Raw genomic sequence first — 9,236 nt, 5'->3', positions numbered from 1 at the left:
GTGGGGGAGCTGGGTGGGAGAGAATACTGTTATTTCCCCCTGTGCATTGTATCATCTCAAAATCCTGGGTCCTAGCAGTGTTTTTTCCTCTCTCTCAAGGAATATAGATTTTGTTTTCATTCCTCTTTTGGTTCCAATTTACCCCTGCCTATTTCTATTGGCAGGGGTTTTCTTAGCACTTCTGCAGTAGTACACTGCTATTGCTTATTACTCAGTACAAACCTTCTGGTTGGAACAGGCAGCTTTTGCTTCTATTCCTTCCTCCTTTCCTTTTCCTGGGACTGGAAGTAGTTGAGTTTTTAACTCCTCCTCCAGAAGCAAACTACTTTGCTTTTTACTTCTCCCACAGGCAGTAGTTCTTTGCCAGGGTGCTAGGAGAAGAAGGAGTTACCCGCCCCTTTTCTGGGATCAGAAAAAGGGAGACAACCAGTATTCATTTGAGAGAAATATGAAGATGCACCATTGAGGGTGTTCACTTAGTTTTCCTCCCCTTCCCTGAATACTTTCTGTAGGCACAAGTAGGGCCTGTAAATTTAAAAAATACTTAGAAAGTACAGACTTCACACATATCTGAAGTCCTGGGGATTCTACTCTATCATATTAACTTTACACTTGGCCTTTTAAAACGTGTTAAAAATTTTGGCTATTTTCTCCTTACTGGCTGTAATTGACAGTCACCTCTTTCTTTCATAATCTTCCAAAGGTGAAATGGTTTATTTGACTAATCTCTTTTTGGAGGGAGTTTCTCAGCCTTTGAAAATAAGATTCTGTGATTAGAAGCCTCGTCTCTTTATTTTTTATTTTTATTTTTTTTGAGATGGAGTCTCACTCTGTCACCCAGTCTGGAATGCAGTGGCACGATCTCGGCTCACTGAAAGCTCCACCTTCCAGGTTCATGCCATTCTCCTGCCTCAGCCTCCCAAGTAGCTGGGACTACAGGTGCCCGCCACCACGCCCAGCTACTTTTTTGTATTTTTAGTAGAGGCAGGGTTTCACCGTGTTAGCCAGGATGGTCCCGATCTCCTGACCTCGTGATCTGCCTGCCTTGGCCTCTCAAAGTGCTGGGAATACAGGCGTGAGCCACTGTGCCCAGCCGTCTCTTTAAAAGAGTAATGTTTTCATAGATTTTGTTGTTATTTTTGTTGGTAGAGTAAAATGACATTCTCTTGCAGCTTTCTACATTTTTAGCGAAAAGGGAGACAACCAGTATCATTTTATATGAGAAATATGAGACTTGGAGAGGCCAAGTAACTTGCCGTGTATCGTAATCTATTAAATGTTAAGGCCAATATTTAAGCTCAGATTTTTCTGAAATAAAAGCCTATTGTCTTAAACATCACACTGCAATATATCTTGTGTAATCTTCTCATCAAAAGTACGTATTTGAGGTGTCTAATTAATTCTAGTCAGACCCAACTGTTTTCCTTTTTATTCCAAATGAGCACTGGAAGCAATGTTAAAACTATTCAACGAGTCAATACATTTTCTATCCTAAGTGCATCTAGAGTACAAGATTTTTTTTTTCTTCAGGTGAGTATGCCTAGAAAATCTAAGCCCTTCTCTGATACCTCAGCCATTTTGGAAAGTAAATGCTCAGCACTTTTGCCATTATTAAATAGGCTTGGATAACTCTAAAAATTTCTACTAGCGCTGCCTTGTAAAAATGCACAGGCAAGCCCAATGAGGACATCATGTGCTCACAGGAGCTTGAGCTTAAAAAGAGAGGACAGCTTCAGGGAAGAAGAATTCTGCATCAAATTGGGGAAGGCAATGGAGAGGCAACTCGGAACGGATGGCGCAACAGAAAGCAGCTTAGTAGGAACTGATATTGTTACCAGAGAAAGTATCAAAATCAAAGGCAGAGGCAAAGATAGAAGCTAGAGCACAGAGAATGGTCAAGAAAGGAGGACAGAATTAGGCTTTTGAAAGAGGTGGAAAAGTGGTTTGGAAGAGATCTACAAATGTAAAATATATCCTTCTAGTCACCTGCAGAAGCCATCCTGGTAGTTAGGAACCTGTGAGAGTCTGATACGCAGCCAGATGGCCCTCACACCTTGGCCAGACATGTGTTTATACAGTAAATTCTATCTCATAAACCACTTTCTCATGTTATCTTATTTGAAATTCATGGCAATCCTATGTAGCAGGGACAGAAGGTATTGTTAGTTCCATTTACCAGACGAAAACCCTGAAACAGAATGTTCATAATTTATCAGATTTTGCAACCATACCTGCACTCATAGATCATGACATAAACAACAATGCTATTTTTTCATCAGTCTGATCATGCATATTTATGTGTGTATATTTACTTCCAAGGTGTCTACAGAGTTGCACACACTCTCTGAATGTTGCTAAGATATATAAATGTGGTTACTTTTAAAAATCACAAGAAGTCCATTAATGATTCATTCCATTTAACAAATTACAACATGATAAAAGGGAAGAAATTTAAAAGGGAAGAATTCTCTCCAAAGTTCAAGCAACAAATTTTCATGTGATGTTGGGAAAAGCAAAATGTTTTACAGCTTTTAGAGGCGTAAATCAAAACCTTCCCACTAACACTTACAACCATTTTGAGGTTTTATTAAAGAAAAAAATTATCTGAAAATTCATTACTTGGATGATGAATAGGACTAGAAAGAAAGAGGAAAGGCCTGCATGTGGTAAGTGGAAGGCATTGAGGAATATTTGGAACATTCTTTTCTTAAGCCCCTCTATAAACTGTTTTCCTACATCATCTTTAAACTGCACAGATGGGTTCATGAATCTGGCTTCCTCACTATAGCAGGACATTCTTAAAGGCAGGGTCTGGACGGATTCACTTTTTATATCCTAAGTGCCCAGCAGAGTTCCTAAATGCAGTAAATGTTCAATAATATTTGGTGGATAAAAGAATGGTGCCATCACAAAACACACATATACACACAAGTACATATACTCACATAATAGTAGTACCCATACCATTCCATAAATGTATACAATTTTATATATACCTAATCCATATGTATGTATATGCACACATATTTTCATCTATATAATGGGCTATATATCATTATAAATAATACAGAATCATATAGGTGTTGTTGCTATGTGAGTATGTGTATACTCATATAAAAGTATGTTTCATACACGTGTGTGTATATGTATACATATATGTATATAGTCATTTTATCTTTGAATTTTTCACATTATATTTTAATCTCAAATAAGCTTTAGTGAAAGTGAGTTATAACAATGAGAATAACTGATTTTAGTCTTGACTAATGAGAATCTCAACTAAAAATGTAAGTCTGAAGCATAGCATGTCAAATATACATATGTTTATATAATATAAATTATTTTGGAGGTCCCCGATACTTTTCATTACCTGATCACAATTACAGGTAATTGAAAGTTATTAGAAACTAAGCATAAAGCTGTGCACTCCCAACACCACAAGACCTCCAACCCACTAGTCAGCTAAAACCACTTTCTGATATACTCTGCACAATGACCCTGGTGGCTGTCAGCTCTTTCCTGCTTTCCTGCTTCCCTGGAACCTGACAGGGCCCCAGTGATGATTTACCTATGTCACGTTATGTAGTCCACAGCTTAACTGAGGTCCTGTTCTGATTCACAGCGGAGTGTTGAACAAAGTCTGTCTGGAATAAACTGAATGCATTCAGGAAAATTTCCTTCTCGTTCATTCATTTATTTCCTCATTCTCAAACATTGAGCATCTGCAATGTTACAGATACTGCATTAAACATTGGGGTCACAAAAGTGAATGAGGCACAGTCCCTGTCTAACTGCTGCTGAGGTTTCCACAGTGACATTTTCTTAAACCCCAACTTATACAGGGTGTTTTCAGAGTGGGATTGTACATGTTCCAAACCCAAGTGATTTTGTTTAATAATTTTGACCATCAAAAATCCAGTTTGCAAAATGAACCAGAATACAAATATACAACATTTAATGACAGAGAAAAAATAAAGGCATACAGTTTTTTAAAGAAATATTTCATCCTTTGAAGAATACTGAGAAATCTGAGTTCAAAGGTGATGTGAGCATGCTTCAATCATGACTATACACAACAGAATCTGTACTGAGCTCAGTATTGGCTAGAGAAGTTCTCTTTCCCTCATTTAAGCCAAGACCAGAACTCCAAGGCTGAGGCTTGACATAGGTGTACTGTAAATGAAGTGTTAATGAGATGGAAATTCTCCAAGTTGCTTTTGAGTCTCACTCTATATCAATGTAGACCTGCCTAAAATATGTAAGAGCTGAGAATCCTTTTGAAATGATTCCAAACTCTTGAGTCTGAAAACCGAGCTGGGAATTCCTTTGTAACAGTTTTGTGGGTTATTTTGGCACTTTGGTTTATAATCCTAGCTGGACCCCATCTGAAGTTCTAAAGCCCATAAAATAAGAATGAATGGACAATGTAAATAAGCCAAATTTGAGAAACTTCAGACCCTGCTTGGCTGAAGGTTTCTGTTAATCTACCTTGTCTGTGCTGGTAGAACTGTCATTTTGCTATAACTCCTTTGTAAATAAGAAACTTTTCTTCTCATCAGGCAGGGAATCTTTCTCTTCAAAGGCTGTGATGTATTATACTATATTGAAATTAAATTGTTTGGATATGTTTTGCTGAATACTGATAAAACTATGATATAAAGTGTATTATCCTTAATCAAAGTTTACTTTTATTTGCAGATTTTAAAGGCAACAAAAATTTTTATTTGACAGGTTCTAATAGTTCTAGTTTGGCATACCTGCACATTTTTATTGTATCCTGGGAACAGGCATAAATCAACTGATTTCCCACAGACAAATAAAAGTGGTGGAGTAATATAGTTCCTGGAATTCAACACTTCATGGTCAGGAGGTCACATATGCTAAGTTGCTTATTTACGCGCCTCTTAAAGTTTAAGTCTGTGGGCAAGAGACATGAAGCAATGTGACTTACTATATCAATGAAGAATGTATTGTTCTTTTTCTTCGGGTAGATACAATTAACAGTGTTGGAACAGCAGATCACACAAGAATGTCATCAGAAACATCAGCCATTTTTTCAAATGTGCTTGCTTGATGATTCTCTTTGTTATTACAATCATCAGTTTTAAACAATGAGATTTATTAAACATTTTTTTAAGTGGGGAAGAGAGAGTTAGTGTGTACCAATCATTGACATATTAGCTGGCATCTCGAAGCCTAAACTTGCAGTTAGGCCAATGCAGCCAGAATGGAGGTGATGCAGCAACCCAGGTGCCTCCTCTGGCCCTCACTTTTGCTGCCAAAACTGATCTTACAGCCCACATATTACAGATGGTGACTGTAAACTGGAGAGCTAGCCATTTGACCCACATTTAGCTATGATACAAGATAAGCGATAGTTATTTTCACAGCTTTCCATATAAAGGATTTTGATGAGAACAAAGTTACATACAAACAAAGTTCATTTACGCAACACAATTGTATTGAGATCCCAGTATGTAACTAGTACTAAACACTTCTTATACATTATTCCCTTTTCACATGCTCACCCATTTAAAATTTGACAGCATTCTTCAGATCAGTATATTAAGGCTTAGAAAAGTTTTGACTTGCTAAAGACACATAGTTAGAAATCAAATGAGTCAAGATTTGAATCCATATCTCCCTGCTCAGCATCTACACTTTTCTTCGCTGGAGAGTACATTAGAAGCCTAAGCTGATCATATTCCATTAAACCTCAAGTCATTTTGAGCCCAAGGCTTCAGTTTCTTCCTTTAGAAATATATCTCCCTTCAAATATACCTGGAATTTATAGGTGAAACACTGGCAAATTAATAAAGGAAATCATATCAGTGCCCTAAGAAAGGCAGGCCAAGAGTGCTGGTAGGAACCATAGAAGCAAGAAAACCCCTGCAGCTTTATCACAGTCCACATGCAGTTACTTATTGCAGCATTTAAACCCTTAAACCCTTGTCCCTTACCTGGTGGCCTCACTGGATCCAGCAACAAGGAAGGAGGCTGGGCATGGTGGCTCACGCCTGCAATCCCAGCACTTTGGGAGGCCGAGGTAGGCGGATCATCTGAGGTCAGGAGTTCAAGACCAGCCTGGCCAACATGGTGAAACTCCATCTCTACTAAAAATACAAAAATTAGCTGGGCATGGTGGCACATGGCTGTAATTCCAGCTACTTGGGAGGCTGAGGCAGGAGAATCACTTGAACCCGGGTGGCACAGGTTGCAGTGAGCTGCGATCACACCATGGCACTCCAGACTGGGCAATAAAATGAGATTCCATCTCAAAAAAACAGCAACAAAAAAAAAGCCAGCATGGTACGCCTGTAATCCCAGCACTTTGGGAGGCCTAGGCAGGCGGATCACCTGAAGTCAGCAGTTCGAGACCAGCCTGGCCAACATGGCGAAACCCTGTCTCTACTAATGATACAAAAATCAGCCGAGCATGGTGGTGGCACGTGCCCGTCATCCCAGCTACTGGGTTGGGAGGCTGAGGTAGGAGAATCGCTTGAACCCAGGAGGCAGAGGTTGCAGTGAGCCGAGATCACGCCAAGGAAGGAGGTAGAAGGAATGCAGTTGGAAGGCAATGCAGTTGGCCTCCTTCCATATTAAGGAGGCCAACTGCATTGCCAGGACTCTCCTGGAGGCAAACTGAAAAATGAAGCTCTTTCTGTTTTGCTATGCAAATCGCAATGCTGAACTTTCTGAGACCTGGCATAATGCAGTCACATGTCTTGTTTTTGCATTCAGAATATTGTCTTTTCATAGTCTTTCAGAATATGTTAAGGAGGTTTCACTATATATCACAAATCATGGTTTAAATTTCAAAGCATTAGATAAAAATGACCTTACACTGCATTTGTAGATGTCACTCTCAAGCCATCCCAATGTAGTTTCCATGGGAACTAATGTACATCAAAGAAGAAAGAGAGAGAAAGAGAGACTGTAAGATCAAATTTTTAGTTCCTGCCTCCTCTTTTTTTGGGAAAACCAAAATGAGCCCCATGTTAAATGCTGTTGAAATTAGATACTGAATCTTATCTTCTATGTGAATGCAGCTTTTTGTTTTTTTCCTCCTAAGAAGGAGTACTACCTATATGGTCATGCACAATTTTTCCATAGAGTCCATCCATATAATTTATAAGTTGTATTTACAGCCTCAGAAGGCACATGTGCTTATTTAGGAGGAGAGTCAACATCATCCATTATTACTTTGTTTTCAAGTTGCTTTCAGAATTATTATTATTACACAGATTTACAACTTGTTGAGAATCCACTCTATGGCAACCATGAGTGAAAGTGGTTCATGAATGAAAGTTTATAGTCACATAAGAACACATTCCTAGATTGTCCTCTGTTGGTGTAGTGTCTTTCATAGTCATATGCCGGACAGTGTAACATGAGTAGCTGTCATTAGCTTCCCATCCAAAAAGAACAGTTACCAAACAGTATTGTTAAAAAGAGCATGTTGCAGCTATTATTCCTTTTTTCTTTTTTTTGAGACAGAGTCTTGCTCTGTCGCCCAGGCTACAGTGCAGTGGTGCCACCTCGGCTCACTGCAAGCTCTGCCTCCCGGGTTCAAGCGATTCTCCTGCCTCAGCCTCCTGAGTAGCTGGGACTACAGTCACGTGCCACCACGCCTGGCTAATTTTTTGTATTTTTAGTAGAAATGGGGTTTCACAGAATTAGTCAGGATGCTCTCAATCTCCTGACCTTATGATCCACCCACCTCAGCCTTCCAAAGTGCTGGGATTACAGGAGTGAGCCACTGCGCCCAGCACAGCTATTATTCTTAAATCCAATGCCACATATTAAGGCCAACTTTATCTACCTCTGTCTCATAGGATTCACCTGGGTTATAAAATAAATTCAATACTTTAATCGGGGGGTGGTTGGAGAGAGACAATGATATATTATATTCTCAATTATAATTGAGAATGGTGATATAAAATGTATTTGTAGCCTGTAGATAATTAACTAGAAAAACAGGTGATCATGTGGTTTAAAATAACAATTAATTTAAGAACTTAAAATAAATGTTTTTAAAAGATATATAATAGTATTATATGTCTTAATAATTATATTTATTAAATATAATAAATATCATTACTATTATACTATATTTACAATATTATATACTATTATATTTATATTTATAAATATGTTATATAATAGTTATATTTATATTATATATTTATATATTATATAATAATATATAATATAAATATAATAACTATATTATAAATATAATAGTTATAAAGACAATATGACAAATAAATATTAACCATTTAATTTATATCAGTCACTACCCTAAGGATTGTTCTTTTATCTAATACATTTTATTCTAATAACTCTGTTAATTAGGAATTCATGTTCCCATCTAACAGATTAAGACATTGAAGGACAAGAAGGTCAAATAAAGGGCTGAAAAAAATCTCGTAACTTCTAAGTGAACCAAGCAGTTTCCAAAACCTGCCTCTTAGCTATTATGCTATAAATATTTGAGAAAAGTATTTACATTGACAAATAACTATGAAGTTTTTAGAACTTATGAAGATCATGATGAAGAAAAAACTATTTGTAACATTAATTATCAAATTGTTTATTCCTTTCTGAAATCATTTATTCAATATCATTTATTTGCAGATAATAGGTACCAGGCATTGAGAAATTCAGAATGAATACGAAAATGGAATAAACAAAGGGTTATAAAAAAAATCTAGGATGGGTTATTCATTTTAAAAGAGAATGGAGCTTAGGTGAAAAAAAGCAAAAATATACACAAGGCCTTGAACATTCTAACATAATGAGCAAGTCATACCCTGCCAGATCCATGAGAGTGGATGACAGGATGTGCTGGAAAGGAACATGGGAAGTACCTAAAATGAAAAGGACCTGAAATGCAATTCTAAAGATTTCGTCTAAAAGAAATGGCAAGTTGGCAGATAATTTTTAAATTCAAGTGTAAATAATCTGATAAGTATTTTAAAAAGCTGACTGGATGGTATAAAGAGGGTGGATTAGAGAAGGAAAATATGGGTGGCAGGGAGATCTATGAGGGTTTTGTGATGGGTTGAATGGTGTCCTCCCAGGAGATATGTTGAAGCCCTATTTTTGGTACCTGTGAATATGACTTCATTTGGAAATAGGATCTTTGCAGATGAAATCTAGTTAAGATGGGTTCATTAAGGTGGGCCCTAATTCAATATGACTGTTTTCCTTATAGAAAAAGGAAAAGACGGAGA

This window comes from Pan troglodytes, chromosome 6 (assembly GCF_028858775.2).
Source record: "Pan troglodytes isolate AG18354 chromosome 6, NHGRI_mPanTro3-v2.0_pri, whole genome shotgun sequence".
Taxonomy (NCBI): domain Eukaryota; kingdom Metazoa; phylum Chordata; class Mammalia; order Primates; family Hominidae; genus Pan; species Pan troglodytes.
The sequence above is the reverse complement of the archived record's forward strand: the minus strand, read 5'-3'. Positions refer to the sequence as shown.